At 44.1% G+C, this 18,653-nt stretch overlaps 1 protein-coding gene across 2 annotated transcripts in view; it reads left to right on the forward strand.

Moving 5' to 3' along the window:
* GABRG2 (gamma-aminobutyric acid type A receptor subunit gamma2) overlaps positions 1 to 18,653 on the forward strand; it is a 261,450-nt gene that overhangs the window by 136,132 nt on the left and 106,665 nt on the right. The gene's annotated exons all lie outside the window — the stretch shown is intronic.

The following is an 18,653-nucleotide window of genomic DNA, read 5'->3' on the forward strand; positions in this document are numbered from 1 at the left end:
TGGCGGGGGGGATCGGATGGGGGGGAGAGGGAGGCAGAGGGGGGAGTACCGGAAGGCGGCAGCAGCGGCGATCAGGCAGCAGGGGGCGATCAGGTGGCAATCAGGCAGCAGCGGCGGCGGCGATCAGGCAGCGGGAGGCGGCGATCAGGCAGTGGCGGCGGCAGGTGCGGCACGCAGGGACCTCACTCTCCAGCTTCCACGGAAGGAATGAAGCTGGAGAGTGATGTCAGACATGTTTCACTCCGCCCCTCCACCGCTGATTGGAGTGAAAGCGTCACATGGACGCTTTCTCCAATCAGAGCTGGAGGGGGGTGAAACAGAGGGCACAGGAGCGATCGTGGCCACGGGGGGGCAAAGCCACCCCCCTGGTGTCAACAAGAGGTCCTCACGTACCTGCGGATCGGGTGACATTTCATTGACCCCGGTCACCCGACCCGCAGGAACGCGATCAAACCATGATGCATATGCTGCGTCATGGGTCGGAATGGCACCGACTTTCATGACGCAGCGTATGCGTCAAAGGTCGGGAAGGGGTTAACAAAAGTTAAAGAAGTTGTCCACTACAATTTTTTTTTCATAAATCTTGCTATAATGTGCCACTGAAAACATCCACTGTTTATTTTAGCAATATTACCTTTTATCATGCTGTAGCAGCACATCTTCAGTGCTCGATCCAGCTCTCATGGGGTTAATCGACAACTTTCTTTCTCCTACGATATTGTGCTCTAATACTACAAATTCCATGATGCATTGTACTGGCCACTAAGCCTGAACCTACCACACCCACTCCAAAACACACCCAAACCCCTCCCTCCTCTCCCTCCTCTCTCTTCAAAAAGATTTGTGATGTCATTTCTGTCCAACCTCCTCTTTTACATTTGTCCAACCCACACTCCATTACACAGATAGATAGATGGATGGTTGGATGGATGGATGGATGGATAGATAGATAGATAGATAGATAGATAGATAGATAGATAGATAGATAGATAGATAGATAGATAGATAGATAGATAGATATGTATCTATATATCTATGTCTATTTACATAGATATGTCCATATCCATGTTTCTAAACCCCTTCACTCCTGGAGCTTTTTTCGTTTTTGTTAATCGCTCCCCTTCTTTCCAGAGCCATAATTTTTCCTTCAATATGGCCATGTGAGGGCTTATCTTTTGAGGGACAAGTTCTACTTTTGAACGACACCATTGGTTTTACCATGTCATTCCACAGAAAATGTGAAAAAAATTCAAAGTGCGATGTAATTGCAAAAAAAGTGCAATCTTACACTTGTTTTTTGCTTGTTTTTTTTGCTAGGTTCACAAAATGCTAAGGCTGTGTGCACACATTGCGGATTTGATTGCAGATCCGCAGGTTTTTTTGCTGCACAGAATTGCATCAAATCCGCAGTGTAGTGCACAACCAATGTAAGTCTATGGGAGCCGCAGACTTGTTGTGCACATGCTGTGGAAAAAGCCGCACCAAAACGCAGCTTTTTTTCCACAGCATGTCACTTCTTTTGTGCCGAGCTGCAGCAGTTCTGCACCCTTAGACTTGCATTGAGTTGGGCACATCCGCAGCAAAACCGCAGATGTAAAAAAGATCTGCAGTTTTGCTGCGGCTGTGGGTCTGAGAAATGCTGCAGTTTGGGAGGAGGGAAGTGTGTGGGCGGTGACTGTGTGCATGTATGTGTGTGTGGGTGGGGTCTGCGGGCTGTTTGGATGTGTGTGGGACTGTTCAGGTGAGTGTGGGTGGGGTCTGCAGGATGTTCAGATGTGTGCAGGACTGCTCAGGTGTGTGCGGGGCTGTTCGGATGTGTGCGGGCTGTTCGGGTGTGTGCGGGACTGTTCAGGTGTGTGCGGGGCTGTTCGGATGTGTGCTGGGCTGTTCGGGTGCATGCCTGGCTGTTCGGGTGTGTGTGGGACTTTTCAGGTGTGTGTGGGTTGGTTCGGATGTGTGTGGGGCTGTGCGGGTGTGTGCCTGGCTTTTTGGGTGTGTGTGGGACTGTTCGGGTGTGTGCGGGGCTGTGCGGGACTGTTCGATGTGTGCGGGGCAGTTTGGATGTGTGCGGGGCTGTGCGAGTGTGTGCTTGGCTGTTCGGGTGTGTACGAGATTGTTCGGGTGTGTGCAGGGCTGTGCGGGACTGTTTGGGTGTGTGCAGGTCTGTGCGGGGGGGCTTTGGGTGTGTGTGCAAGCATCATCCGATTGGACTACAAGTATGCAGCATCCAATCTGCAGCTAATTCGGATGTAATCCGGACAGTGGACACACACCCTAAACTAGCCATACATCTATCAATAGATGTATCTATCCAGATATATCTATAGATAGATATATGAATAGATAGATGTATGCATCTATAGATCTATCTATATGTAGATCTATAAACCTATAAAAAAATGTACAAATCAGACCTCAAAACACAGAGAGATACCAAAAAACTTTATTAGAAGTACAGTTTCAAGAAACAACAATGATGGTGATGTATACCAGTATATAAAACACCATAGACCTGAGGCACGTATTAAAATCACAGTCCTTCCTGCCACATGTATAAATCTCCCATATCATAACAAATCATTCCGCCAAGTGGCATGTTTGACAGTATTCCCACGATACTACATCTCTAAAGTAGCAAGACAAGTAACACAAATCCAGCTACATTACCTCAGGTCTGATGGTGCCAGGTCCCCTACGTGCGTTTCGGCTGCGTGTGCCTTCTTCCGGGGGAGTGGCATCATCAGATCACTGACCGGTTTAAATAGTGCTCCCACCCAATCACAAATAAGTTAAAATGCATCGCGTCATATTGCCGCCTCCTTGTTGCGGCGCATGCTCCGACTGCCGCCAAGAGACCCGAGTCCCCCACGGCGTCATCAGGTAGCCACGCCCACACGAACGCCCATCCAGGTGGTCACATGAGCGCAGGATCTGATAGAGATGCCAGTGGACAACGCACAGCCAAGTGGCGAGGGGCGCGCACGCGCACAGAGGTAGGCCACACACGGAGCGATACCACCGCATACAGACAGGTAACCATTAACCCTAAATTCTAACTTTGACCCATGCATCACATATGAAGAGCGGACAAAATGATGATATTCCTACAAGATCCAACGGTACATAACAGAACCTATATGAATGACTATTAAAATTACACAGTGTGGATATAAATAAAAATGCGAGCACATTAATTAAGTGCAATATATAGAAAAATACTTAGTATGAATATCCCAAATCTGATATCATCCAACCGGATAATTATACATTAAAAATTCATACATAGTGAACATCATAAAGTGCACATACATATTACATACATGGATGTATAAAGTGCACAACTGCTAGCAATATAGTGCTTTAAAAGTTAACCACATACACCCATATACAACATAGTAAAAAACACCATATGAATACATATTTATATATTATTTAAAACAATATACAAAAATTTATTGTAAAGTGCATAGAGTAGGAAAATCTTCTATTTTCGTCCAGCTTTATTCACAGCTCGCAACAAGTCAACAAAAACACACATGGCGGGGGCTGAAAAATAGCAGAAAATAATTAAAAACAGTATAAAAACAAAACACGTTAAAATCCAATGAACCACAACTATATTAAAAAGCAACCACACTAAAGAAAAGGTGCAAAGCTCAACGTTTCGTTTAGACCGTCAGGTTTCAAAGTACGGAGTTCCCAAATCCAACGGGATTCCTTTTGAGCCAAGGCTTTGCTCACGTTACCCCCCCGTGGATTCAGAGGGATACAATCTATCCCCTTTACCCTCAAGCATGAAGGATCACTGGCATGAAACTGTTTGAAGTGCCTCGGGACACTTTTTAATAACGCAATGCATTTTAACTTATTTGTGATTGGGTGGGAGCACTATTTAAACCGGTCAGTGATCTGATGATGCCACTCCCCCGGAAGAAGGCACATGCAGCCGAAATGCGAGTAGGGGACCTGGCACCATCAGACCTGAGGTAATGTAGCTGGATTTGTGTTACTTGTCTTGCCACTTTAGAGATGTAGTATCGTGGGAATACTGTCAAACATGCCACTTGGCGGAATGATTTGTTATGATAGGGGAGATCTATACATGTGGCAGGAAGGACTGTGATTTTAACCCCTTTACCCCCAAGGGTGGTTTGCACGTTAATGACCGGGCCAATTTTTACAATTCTGACCACTGTCCCTTTATGAGGTTATAACTCTGGAACGCTTCAATGGATCCTGGTGATTCTGACATTGTTTTCTCGTGACATATTGTACTTCATGACAATGGTAAACATTATTTGATAGTACCTGCGTTTATTTGTGAAAAAAACAGAAATTTGGCGAAAATTATGAAAATTTCGCAATTTTCCAACTTTGAATTTTTATGCAATTAAATCACAGAGATATGTCACACAAAATACTTAATAAATAACATTTCCCACATGTCTACTTTACATCAGCACAATTTTGGAAACAAAATTTTTTTTTGTTAGGGAGTTATAAGGGTTAAAAGTTGACCAGCAATTTCTCATTTCTACAACACCATTTTATTTTAGGGACCACATCTCATTTGAAGTCATTTTGAGGGGTCTATATGATAGAAAATACCCAAGTGTGACACCATTCTAAAAACTACACCCCTCAAGGTGCTCAAAACCATATTCAAGAAGTTTATTAACCCTTCTGGTGCTTCACAGGAATTTTTTTAATGTTTAAATAAAAATGAACATTTAACTTTTTTTCACAAAAAATTTAATTCAGCTCCAATTTGTTTTATTTTACCAAGGGTAACAGGAGAAAATGGACCCCAAACATTGTTGTACAATTTGTCCTGAGTATGCCAATACCCCACATGTGGGGGTAAACCACTGTTTGGGCGCATGGCAGAGCTCGGAAGCGAAGGAGTGCCATTTGACTTTCAATGCAAAATTGACTGGAATTGAGATGGGACGCCATGTTTCGTTTGGAGAGCCCCTGATGTGGCTAAACATTGAAACCCCCCACAAGTGACACCATTTTGGAAAGTAGACCCCCTAAGGAACTTATCTAGAGGTGTGGTGAGCACTTTGACCCAACAAGTGCTTCACAGAAGTTTATAATGTAGAACCGTAAAAATAAAAAATCATATTTTTTCACAAAAATTATCTTTTCGCCCCCAATTTTTTATTTTCCCAAGGGTAAGAGAAGAAATTGGACCCCAAAAGTTGTTGTACAATTTGTCCTGAGTACGCTGATAGCCCATATGTGGGGGTAAACCACTGTTTGGGCGGATGGGAGAGCTCGGAAGGGAAGGAGCGCCGTTTGACTTTTCAATGCAAAATTGACAGGAATTGAGATGGGACCTCATGTTGCGTTTGAAGAGCCACTGATGTGCCTAAACATTGAAACCCCCCACAAGTGACACCATTTTGGAAAGTAGACCCCCTAAGGAACTTATCTAGAGGTGTGGTGAGCACTTTGACCCACCAAGTGCTTCACAGAAGTTTATAATGTAGAACCGTAAAAATAAAAAATCATATTTTTTCACAAAAATTATCTTTTTGCCCCCAATTTTTTATTTTCCCAAGGGTAAGAGAAGAAATTGGACCCCAAAAGTTGTTGTACAATTTGTCCTGAGTACGCTGATACCCCATATGTGGGGGTAAACCACTGTTTGGGTGGATGGGAGAGCTCGGAAGGGAAGGAGTGCCATTTGAATGCAGACTTAGATGGAATGGTCTGCAGGTGTCACATTGCGTTTGCAGAGCCCCTAATGTACCTAAACAGTAGAAACCCCCCACAAGTGACACCATTTTGGAAAGTAGACCCCCTTAGGAACTTATCTAGATGTGTGCTGAGCGCTTTGACCCACCAAGGGCTTCACAGAAGTTTATAATGGAGAGCCGTAAAAATAAAACAAAAATTTTTTCCCACAAAAATTATTTTTTAGCCCCCAGTTTTGTATTTTCCCGAGGGTAACAGGAGAAATTCGACCCCACAATTTGTTGTCCAATTTGTCCTGAGTGCGCTGATACCCCATATGTGGGGGGGAACCACTGTTTGGGCGCATGGGAGGGCTCGGAAGGGAAGGAGCTCCATTTGGAATGAGGACTTAGATGGAATGGTCTGCAGGTGTCACATTGCATTTGCAGAGCCCCTAATGTACCTAAACAGTAGAAACCTCCCACAAGTGACACCATTTTGGAAACTAGACCCCCTAAGGAACTCATCTAGATGTGTTGTGATAGCTTTGAACCCCCAAGTGTTTCACTACAGTTTGTAACGCAGAGCCGTGAAAATTAAAAAAAAAAATCTTTCCCCCCAAAATTATTTTTTAGCCCCCAGTTTTGTATTTTCCCGAGGGTAAGAGGAGAAATTCGACCCCAAAAGTTGTTGTCCAATTTGTCCTGAGTACGCTGATACCCCGTATGTTGGGGGAAACCACCGTTTGAGCGCATGGCAGAGCTCGGAAGGGAAGGAGCGCCATTTGGAATGCAGACTTAGATGGAATGGTCTGCAGACGTCACATTGCATTTGCAGAACCCCTAATGTACCTAAACAGTAGAAACCCCCCACAAGTGACCCCATATTGGAAACTAGACCCCCCAGGGAACTAATCTAGATGTGTTGTGAGAACTTTGAACCCCCAAGTGTTTCACTACAGTTTATAACGCAGAGCCGTGAAAATAAAAAATCTTTTTTTTTCCCACAAAAAATATGTTTTAGCCCCGAGTTTTGTATTTTCCCAAGGGTAACAGGAGAAATTGGACCCCAAAAGTTGTTGTCCTATTTGTCCTGAGTACGCTGATACCCTATATGTTGGGGTAAACCCCTGTTTGGGCACACGGGAGAGCTCGGAAGGGAAGAAGCACTGTTTTACTTTTTCAACGCAGAATTGGCTGGAATTGAGATCGGACGCCATGTCGCGTTTGGAGAGCCCCTGATGTGCCTAAACAGTGGAAACCCCCCAATTATAACTGAAACCCTAATCCAAACACATCCCTAACCCTAATCCCAACAGTAACCCTAACCACACCTCTAACCCTGACACACCCCTAACCCTAATCCCAACCCTATTCCCAACCGTAAATGTAATCTAAACCCTAACTGTAACTTTAGCCCCAACCCAAACTGTAGCCCTAGCCCTAACCCTAGCCCTAACCCTAACCCTAGCCCTAGCCCTAACCCTAGCCCTAACCCTAGCCCTAACCCTAGCCCTAACCCTAACCCTAGCCCTAACCCTAACCCTAGCCCTAGCCCTAACCCTAGCCCTAACCCTAACCCTAGCCCTAACCCTAGCCCTAACCCTAGCCCTAGCCCTAACCCTAGCCCTAACTCTAACCCTAGCCCTAATGGGAAAATGGAAATAAATACATTTTTTAAATTTTTCCCTAACTAAGGGGGTGATGAAGGGGGGTTTGATTTACTTTTATAGCGGGTTTTTTAGCGGATTTTTATGATTGGCAGCCGTCACACACTGAAAGACGCTTTTTATTGCAAAAAATATTTTTTGCGTTACCACATTTTGAGAGCTATAATTTTTCTATATTTTGGTCCACAGAGTCATGTGAGGTCTTGTTTTTTGCGGGACGAGTTGATGTTTTTATTGGTAACATTTTCGGGCACGTGACATTTTTTAATCGCTTTTTATTCCGATTTTTGTGAGGCAGAATGACCAAAAACCAGCTATTCATGAATTTCTTTTGGGGGAGGCGTTTATACCGTTCCGCGTTTGGTAAAATTGATGAAGCAGTTTTATTCTTCGGGTCAGTACGATTACAGCGATACCTCATTTATATCATTTTTTTATGTTTTGGCGCTTTTATACGATAAAAACTATTTTATAGAAAAAATAATTATTTTTGCATCACTTTATTCTCAGGACTATAACTTTTTTATTTTTTTGCTGATGATGCTGTATGGCGGCTCGTTTTTTGCGGGACAAGATGACGCTTTCAGCGGTACCATGGATAGTTATATCTGTCTTTTTGATCGCGTGTTATTCCACTTTTTGTTCGGTGGTATGATAATAAAGCGTTGTTTTTTGCCTCGTTTTTTTTTTTTTTTCTTACGGTGTTTACTGAAGGGGTTAACTAGTGGGCCAGTTTTATAGGTCGGGCCGTTACGGACGCGGCGATACTAAATATGTGTACTTTTATTGTTTTTTTTTTATTATTTAGATAAAGAAATGTATTTATGGGAATAATATTTTTTTTTTTTTTCATTATTTTGGAATATTTTTTTTTATTTTTTTTACACATTTGAAATTTTTTTTTTTTACTTTTTTACTTTGTCCCAGGGGGGGACATCACAGATCAGTGATCTGACAGTTTGCACAGCACTCTGTCAGATCACTGATCTGATAGGAGTGCAGGCTGCTTCACAGTGCCTGCTCTGAGCAGGCTCTGTGAAGCCACCTCCCTCCCTGCAGGACCCGGATCCGCGGCCATCTTGGATCCGGGGCTGGAGGGAGCAGGGAGGGAGGTGAGACCCTCGCAGCAACGCGATCACATCGTGTTGCTGCGGGGGGCTCAGGGAAGCCCGCAGGGAGCCCCCTCCCTGCGCGGTGCTTCCCTGTACCGCCGGCACATCGCGATCATCTTTGATCGCGGTGTGCCGGGGGTTAATGTGCCGGGGGCGGTCCGTGACCGCTCCTGGCACATAGTGCCGGATGTCAGCTGCGATAAACAGCTGACACCCGGCCGCGATCGGCGGCGCTCCCCCCGTGAGCGCTGCCGATCGCATATGACGTACTATTGCGTCCTTGGGAAGTAAAGCCCACCCCACATGGACGCAATAGTACGTCTAATGGCAGAAAGGGGTTAATACGTGCCTCAGGTCTATGGTGTTTTATATACTGGTATACATCACCATCATTGTTGTTTCTTGAAACTGTACTTCTAATAAAGTTTTTTGGTATCTCTCTGTATTTTGAGGTCTGATTTGTACATTTTTTATAGGTTTATATATTGCTTGTACGAGACCGTTATGGCTGTAATATCTCCTGACGGGCACAGGGGTTAATTTTGGTATTTAACCTGTGTTTTGTTTGTCCTTATTGGTAAACTATATGTAGATCTGTCTATCCATTTCATCTATCATCTGTCTATCTGTGTGTAATGGAGTGTGGGTTGGACAAATGTAAAAGAGGACGTTGGACAATAATGACATCAAAAATCTTTTTTTTTTGTTCAATAATACATCTTTATTTAGCTTTCAAAAACGCATACAAAAATGCACAAAAACCACGCAAAAACCGCATCAAAACCACACCAAAAACTGCATCAAAACTGCACCAAAAACTGCATCAAAACTGCACCAAAAACTGCATCAAATATGCATCAAAACTGCACCAAAAACTGCATCAAAATGGCACAAAAAATGCAGCAAAACACACACCAAGAACTGCATCAAAACCGCATAAAAAAAGCATCAAAACCATGCAAAAAACGTGAAAAAAACGTGAAAAAATGCATCAAAAACGAAGCTGCATTTTCTGCAAGGAGATGCAGATTTTCTGCAGAAAATTCTGCACCCAAATCTGCAACGTGTGCACACAGCATAAAACTGACCTACCATTATGATTCTCCAGGTCATTACGTGTTTATAGACACCAAACAAGTCTAGGTTATTTTTTTATCTAAGTGGTGAAAAAAAATTCCAAACTTTGCTCAAAATAAATAAAATAATTGCACCATTTTCCAATACCCTTAGCGTCTATATTTTCTGAGCTATTGGGTTGGGTGAGGGCTAATTTTTTGCATGCTGAGCTGACGTTTTTAATGATACCACTTTTGTGCAGATACGTTCTTTTGATCGCCCATTATTGCATTTTAAAGCAATGTCGCGGTGACCAAAAAAACATAATTTTGGCTTTTGATTTTTTTCTCGCTACGCAATTTAGCGATCATGTAATTTTTTTTTTTATTGAAAACAGCTGACATGTTGCGGCCTTGAAGTGGGTTCACCGCCGAAGCCCACCTCAAAGAGGAGGATACTGCCTGCTGACGTACTATTCCGTCAGCTGTCAGAAAGGGGTTAATGAACAATATGTTTCAGTTAAAAAAAACTAAAAAAAAAAAGGCGTGGGCCCCGCGCAATTTTCTGCTCCAGAGGGGGAAAGCAGATGGCAGGGGACCAATATTTGTTGCCTCGGAAGGGGGTAATACCCATGGCCCCTCCCAGGCTATGAATATCTGCCCGCAGCTGTCTGCGTAGCGTTTTACTGGCTATTAAAATAGGGGAACCCCCAAAAAAATGATGTGGGGTCCCCCTATATTATAAAGCCAGAAAGGCTACTACGCAGACAGCTGCGGGCTGATATTCATAGCCTAGAGAGGGGCCATGGATATAGCCCCCCCAGCTACAAATACCAGCCCGCAGCCACCCCAGAAATGGCGCATCTGTGAGATGTGCCAATTCCAGCACTTAGCCCCTCTCTCCCCACTCCAATGTAGCGGTGGGATATGGGGTAATAAGGGGTTAATGTCACCTTGCTATTGTAAGGTGACATTAAGCGGGGTTAATAACGGAGAGGCGTCAATAAGACGCCTATCCATTATTAATCCAATAGCAATAAAGGGTTAATAAAACACACACACATTAGGAAAAAAAGTATTTTAATATTCTTCACTTACCGTACTTCAGCTCCTGCAAAAAACGTAAAATAATAAACCGTATACTACCTGTCCGCCGTAGTCCAATTAATGAGTGTCCCACGACGATCTCCCCTATAGAACAGTGACATCGAGTGATGTCACTGCTCTATAGGACCTCCAGTGATGCAGGAGATAATAGCTGCTGCAGTGCATCACTTAGAGGTTACTATAGTTCAAAGTCTCACTATATGGCAATTGCTGCATGGAGATTTTCTCACACAGCAATGCCAAAAGTGAGACTAGGGACTGTTTTCTCACACGGGCGTAGGAATACATTGTGAGGAATACATTGTGGAAGGATACCTTCCATCATTGTATTCCTGGAGCCCCTAGAGAGCGGTCGTATCAGCTGATGCTGCTGCTCTCCACAGGAGATCATCGTGGGACACTCGTTTTAATTGGATATCTGCGGATCAGGGAGTATAGTGTTTGTTTATTATTTTAAAATTTTTTACAGGTGACACTGGCTTCGGGGAACAAAATGACAAGTGATGGTGAGTATGTAATCTATGTTATATGTACTGTATGTCTATATGTATGTTGTATGTATGTACTGTATGGATGTACTGTATGTGGCATGTTGCATGTTGTATGTTGCATTGCGCATGTCGTCGCATGGTGCAAGTCATTGCATGTCGCCGCATGGTGCATGTTGCATGGTGCATGTCGCATGTTGTCACATCATCCCATGGTGCATGTCGTCGCATGGTGCATGTCGCATGTTGTCGCATGGTGCATGTCGCATGGTGCATGTTGCATGGTGCATGTCACCACATGTTGCATGTTGTCGCATGGCGCATGGTGCATATCGTCTCATGGTGCATGTCTCATGGTGCATGGTGCATGTTGCATGATGCATGTCGCATTTTGTCACATGTTGCATGTCGCATGGTGCATGTCACATGGTGCATGTCGCATGTGCATGTCGCATGTGCATGTCGCATGTGCATGTCGCATGTGGTCACATGGTGCATTTCGCCACATATTGCATGTCGCATGTTGTCGCATGGTGCATGTTGTCACGTGGTGCATGTCGTCGCATGGTGAATGTCGCATGTTGTCACATGTCACATGGTGCATGTTCTGTATGTGTGTAATGTATGTTGTATGTACTGTATATGTGTGCATGCGTTTGTTTTTGTTTTTTTACATTCAACACATTAGCCGGATGGTGGGACTACTACTGTCCCATCATTGGCTAATGTGCCACTTGCTGTCACTGAAGCAGGCAGAGCCCGATGGGACTTGTAGTCCCATCGGACGATGCCTGCACACAGAGACACACACACCAATGACCCCACTGCACAGCCTCGCAGACCCGCCGCCCACACACTCCAGCACCTTCGCCAGACCCACCGTGCATACCCCCACCCCCTACCGCCACCACCACACCAGCCGCACATCTCAGCACATGAGCACGGCAGGCCAGCAGACCCCTGCCCCGCCCGCAGATCCCAGCACAGCCCAGCCCGCCCCTAGCACAGCCCCACCCACCCCCAGCACAGCCCCACAGGCAGCCCCCAGTCCTGCCCACAGCCCAGTCACTCTTGAGTGACTGCTGTCTGTGGAGGGTGGGTCACACCTGCTGCTGACGTCATGTCAATTTCCAGAGTCTGGAAATTGATGTCACGTCGGCGGAAGTTAGCAGCGGTTGCAGCCTGGGGGTCACGTGACCCGGACTCAGCCGCCGCCATAGCACCACTCACAGGTGAAAACAGCAACAGAAGGTATTTAAAAAATTCATTAGGGGGCCCGGGGGGGATACATTGGGGGGTTAACTGAAAGTAGTGGACAACTCCTTTAATCTCAATATTTTGCTATATATCCTTTGTTGGCAATGACAGATGTCAAATGGTTTCTGAAAGTCTTCCCAAGGTTGGCATACGCTGTTGGTGGTATGTTGGCCCATTCCTCCAAGTAGATCGCCTCAAGAACAGTGATGTTTTGGGCCTGTCACTGGGCAACATGGACTTTCAACTACCTCCAAAGGTTATCTATGGGGTTGAGATTTAATGACTGGCTAGGCCACTCCAGGACCTTCATATGCTTCTTACGAAGAAGCTCCTTCTTTGCCCTGGCGGTATGCTTGGGATCATTATCATGCTGAAAGACCCATCCACTTTCATCTTCAATACCCTTGCTGATGGAAGGAGGTTTGCACTCAAAATCTCACGATACATGGCCCTATTCATTCTTTCATGTACACTGATCAGTCGTCCTGGTCCCTTTGCAGAAAAACAGCCCCAAAGCATGATGTTGCCACCCCCATGCTTCACAGTAGGTATGGTGTTCTTTGGAGGCAACTCAGCATTCTATCTCCTCCAAGCATGATGAGTTTTGTTTCTACCAAACAGTTCTACTTTGGTTTCATCAGACCATATGACATTCTCACAATACTCTTCTGGATAATCCAAATGCTCTCTAACAAACTTTAGAAGGACCCAGACATGTACTGGCTTAAGCAGGGGGACAAATCTGGCACTGCAGGATCTAAGCCCCTGACGACATAATGTGTTACTTATGGTAGCATTTGCTATGGTGGTACAAGCCCTATGCAGGTCATTCACTAGGTTCCCCGTGTGGTTCTGTGATTTTTGCTAATCGTTCTTGTGATCATTTTGACCCCACGGGGTGAGGACTTGCAATGATCCACAGATCGAGGGAGATTATCAGTGGTCTTGTATGGCTTCCATTTTCTTATAATTGCTTCCACAATTGATTTTATCACACCAAGCTGCTTGCCTATTGCTATTGCAGATTCAGTCTTCCCATCCCGCTGCACGGCTACAATTTTGTTTCTGGTGTCCTTCAACAGCTCTTTGGTCTTCACCATAGTAAAGTTTGGAGTGTGACTGTTTGAGGTTGTGGACAGGTGTCTTTTATACTGATAACAAGTTCAAACAGATGCTATTACTACAGGTAATGAGTGGAAGACGGAGGAGCCTCTTAATGAAGAAGTTACAGATCTGTGAGAGCCAGAAATTTTGCATGTTTTTAGGTGACCAAATACTTATTTTCAACTATAATTTTCAAAATAAATCTTGCCAAATCAAACAAGGTGATTTTCTGGATTTTATTTTCTCATTTTGACTCTCATAGTTGTGGTCTACCTATGATGTCAATTACAGGCCACTCTCATCTTTTTAAGTGGGAGAACTTGCACAATTGCTGGCTGACAAAAAAAACACTTTTTTCCCCACTGTACATCCGAAAGTGTTGGCATCCTTGAAATTGTTCCAAAAAATGAAGCATTTTTTGCAGAAAATAATTGCAATTCCCCATGTTTTTATTTCCTTCTGTGTATTGGAACAACACAGTAAAACAGAGAAAAAATGCAAATTGGACATATTTTCCCACTAAACCCCAAAACAGACCAGAAAAAACTATTGGCACCACCAACCAATTTGATTTCACAACCTTTTGAATAAATAACTGCAATCAATCACTGTCTATAACCAACAATAAGCTTCTTACACCTCTAAACAGGAATTTTGGACCACTCTTCCTTTGCAATCTGCTCCACTACTCTCATATTTGAAGGGCACCTTCTCCCAACAGCAATTTTTGTTAGGGCTAGCGGATCACACCAAATAATAAGATAGAGAGAATAAGGTGCGTTCGCAGCCCGGGGTCCACCGTGCCGAGATGGAACCTGCTGCTGAGTAATGACTGACTATATGGCGGTACAAAATGGATTCACACACGGGTTAACTTCACCCTGTATGAAGAAAGCGAACCCTGTTGCATCACAGGGCTGCGGTACCGCACAAAAGAGTGCAAGCAAGGAGTCACAGAACTCAATCCCAAGACTCTGGATTAGGCCGGAGTCACACTACAGTGAGATACAGCCGAGTCTCGCAGGTTAAAAACAAGCTCTGGCACCAGCACTCCGGAGCGGAGCGTGCAGCTCCATGTATTGCTATGCGACCGCATGATACACTCTGGAGTGCCGGTGCCAGAGCTTGGTTTTAACCTGCGAGACTCGGCCGTATCTCGCTGTGTGTGATCCCGGCCTCAGAGTTCATCTAGACCTCTTGCGCTTGTCAGAGTGAATGAAATAATAATAATTATTTAGACGCACGAGAGTGCGTGCGGTGCCGCTCTTGCGGACGCCACTAACCACCCAGGCTTGGGTAAGGAACGCGCTGTAAAAGCGCACGGCGCCGCACTGGCGGTCACAGCAATAGATGCTGTTTTGTGTGTCACATGCTGATAGCTAAGTCAGGCACTAGATAGCAATCATCCACCTTACGCGAGCAGTCATACACAAGGGAGGGGATAATTAATGAACGACTTTCACACGTCAACACACACACATTTACATGTGTACACTAGCCGAGCGGCCATGCAAACCTTTTATAGCAGCAGTGCTACAAGACCTTCCAGATGGTCCAATAGGACCTGAGCATGTGACCCTCGACCTCCAATGGGAGGTCGTCCCGTGAGCATGCTCAGTATAGGAAAAGCAGGACTTAGACTAAGTCCCAGAAAGATCTGCTCGCTGCTGCTCAGTGCTGGCTACAAAGGCAGAGCCTAGAAGGAGAGTAGTAACCAGTCTTCCAGTATTAGCCTGAGCTAGACGCTGGGACCAACGTCTCCACTGAGCAGGCTCCACTGCGGCTGGAGAAGCATGGGGGACCGCAGCGAGATGGTTCAAGATTCCCCCGTGCAGAGGCGGGAACTCGACACCTAACAAATTTTAAGATCTCTCCACAGGTGTTTAATGGGATTTAGATCCAAAATCATTTCTGGCCACTTCTGAATTCTTCCATTTCTGGGTGCTTTGTCGAGTATAATTGGGGTCATTGCTAGAATACTCATGACCTAGGACACAAACACAGCTTTCTGACACTGGGCACTATATTGTGACCCAAAATCCTTTGGTAATCCTCAGATTTCATGATTTTTTGCACACAGTAATGGCAACTAGAGATGGATGAACCAGAACAGTAAAGTATTGCCTCCGTACCAAACACCTATACCTAAATAATTTTAAAAAATGATGTGGGGTCCCCCCAATTTTAGACAACCAACTTTTGACAATCTACCACCGGACAATATAAAGATGACATCAACTCCATAAATTCCACCACTACAGTGCAAGTGGGAAAAGCAAGGCAAAGGGCCAGAATTGGCTCATCTATTATTTTTTTATTACTTATTTAAATATTTAAGTAATTTAAAAAAATCTGAGCGGGGACACATCTAATTCTCTATTAACCAGCCTAATTCTCTATTAATCAGCCAGGCAAAACTGTTAAATATGTGAATTGTATTAGATACGCTTAGAGTAACACATGCTGGGATTAGCTAGAGGGCTAAATGTAGTATATCAGTGATATACTACACTGCGAGCAGTGATGTAATGTGTGACCCCACTCCGTCCACTTATATGAGAGCAGTGGTGCAATGTGTGACCCCGCTCTGTCCACTTATATGCGAGCAATGATGTAATGTGTGACCCCGCTGCCTCCACTTATATGAGAGCAGTGGTGTAATGAGCTAACCAGCTCCATTTACTTCTATGGGGCAGTGGTGTAAGGTGTGACCCGCTTCTTCCACTTCTATGTGAGCACTGGTGTAATGTATGATCCCACTTCATGCACTTGTATTGGAAAGAAATAAAGACAAGAACCTGACCCCCGTTAACCAATTTATTAGAAAACCAAAAGTTCCAAGCAGGTCCGATCTAGTCCATGGCATTCCCATGACGATCCCCAAATCTGACTACCAAAGGCTATGGAGCTTTGCTCAGAATACAAAACTCCATAGGCTGTAGCAGCAGCCACTCAGGTTCCCTCTGCGCTCTGCAAAACCCGGCGGCTCAAAACAGATTGTATAGTAACCCCACATAGTGATCCACAGTATAATGACCACATACTGTATAGTACAACACAATATAATAACCCCATATAGTACTCCACAGTATAATAGCCCTATATAGTGAATCCTGGTATATTTATTTATTTTACTCATTTATATAGCACCATTAATTCCACAGCACTTTACAGACATTATTGGCACTGATGGGGCTCAGTGCCAATAATGGAATCTACATTCCCTATCAGTATGTCTTTGGAATGTGGGAGAAAACCAGAGTACCCGGAGGAAAACCACGCAAACACGGGGAGAACTCCTTGCCGATGTTGTCCTTGGTAGGATTTGAACCCAGGAACCCAGCACCGTAAGGCTGCACTGCTAACCACTGAGTCACTGTGCTGCCCGTATATAACACCCATCCTGCTATATGGCTCTCATCCTGGTATATGGGACTACACCTATAAGCTCTAAATTGACTTTGGCTTCGCCTTTTGAGTATTTAATTGGAATTTGTGTCAAATGCACGAATAAAATAAATATAAAATTCACCCATTTCATATTTTTCTTTCATGTACATTACCTAAAATTTCCAGCAGAAAGATTTAAAGCCCCATCTGGTCTGTCCTCTCTATTCTCACTTTCATCAACTTGAGTAGGAGATGTGGAAACAGCCAAACACTGTCACTAATGAAGAAATGCAATCTATCCATTGATCTATCTATCTATCTATCTATCTATCTATCATCGTTATATCTATTATCTATCTTCAATCTATTATCTATCTATCTTCAATCTATTATCTATCTATTATCGATCTATTATATGTCTATCTAACTATCATCTATCTATCTATCTATCTATCTATCTATCTATCTATCTATCTATCTGTCATTATCTACCTTATGTATCTATTTATCCCATATCTATCTATCTATCTAATCAATCTACAGTGGGTACGGAAATTATTCATACCCCTTTAAATTTTTCACTCTTTGTTTCATTGCAGCCATTTGGTAAATTCAAAAAAGTTCATTTTTTTCTCATTAATGTACACTCTGCACCCCATCTTGACTGAAAAAAAACAGAAATGTAGACATTTTTGCAAATTTATTATTGAAATATCACATGGTCATAAGTATTCAGACCTTTTGCTCAGTATTGAGTTGAAGCACCCTTTTGAGCTAGTACAGCCATGAGTCTTCTTGGGAATGATGCAGCAAGTTTTTCACATCTGGATTTGGGGATCCTCTGCCATTCTTCCTTGTAAATCCTCTCCAGTTCCGTCAGGTTGGATGGTGAAGGATAGTGGACAGCCAATTTCAGGTCTCTCCAGAGATGCTCTATTGGGTCTAGGTCAGGGCTCTGGCTGGCTTGTTATTTTAGCTGTGTGCTTAGGGTCATTGTCTTGTTGGAAGGTGAACCTTCGGCCAAGTCTGAGGTCAAGAGCACTCTGGAAGAGTTTTTCATCCAGGATATCTCTGTACTTGGCCGCATTTATGTTTCCTTCAATGGCAACCAGTCATCCTGTCTCTGCAGCTGAAAAACATCCCCATAGCATGATGCTGCCACCATGATGTTTCACTGTTGGGATTGTATTGGGCAGGTGATGAGCAGTGCCTGGTTTTCTCCACACATACCACTTAGAATTATCACCAAACAGGTTTATCTTCGTCTCATCAGACCAGAGAATCTTAATTCTCATAGTAGGGGAGTCATTCATATGTTTTTTTCAGCAAACTCTATGCAGGTTTTCATATGGCTTGCACTGAGGAGAGGCATCCGTTGGGGCACTCAGCCATAAAGGCTCGACTGGTGGAGATCTGCAGTGATAGTTGACTTTGTGGAACTTTCTCGTATCTCCCTACTGCATCTATGTTAGGTCAGCCACAGTGATCTTGGGGTTCTTCTTTGCCTCTCTCACCAAGGCTCTCCACCCACTTTTGCTCAGTTTGGCTGGATGGCCTGGTTTAGGTAGACTTCTTTCATTTAAGAATTATGGAGGCCACTGTGCTCTTAGGAACATTGAGTACTGCAGAAATTCTTTTGTAACCTAGGCCAGGTCTGTGCCTTGCCACAATTCTGTCTCTGAGCTCCTTGGCCAGTTCCTTTGACCTCATGATTCTCATTTGGTCTGACATGCACTGTGAGCTGTGAGGTCTTATATAGACAGGTGTGTGCTTTTCCAAATCAAGTCCT

The sequence above is a fragment of the Ranitomeya imitator genome, chromosome 4 (genome assembly GCF_032444005.1).
Source record: "Ranitomeya imitator isolate aRanImi1 chromosome 4, aRanImi1.pri, whole genome shotgun sequence".
NCBI lineage: Eukaryota > Metazoa > Chordata > Amphibia > Anura > Dendrobatidae > Ranitomeya > Ranitomeya imitator.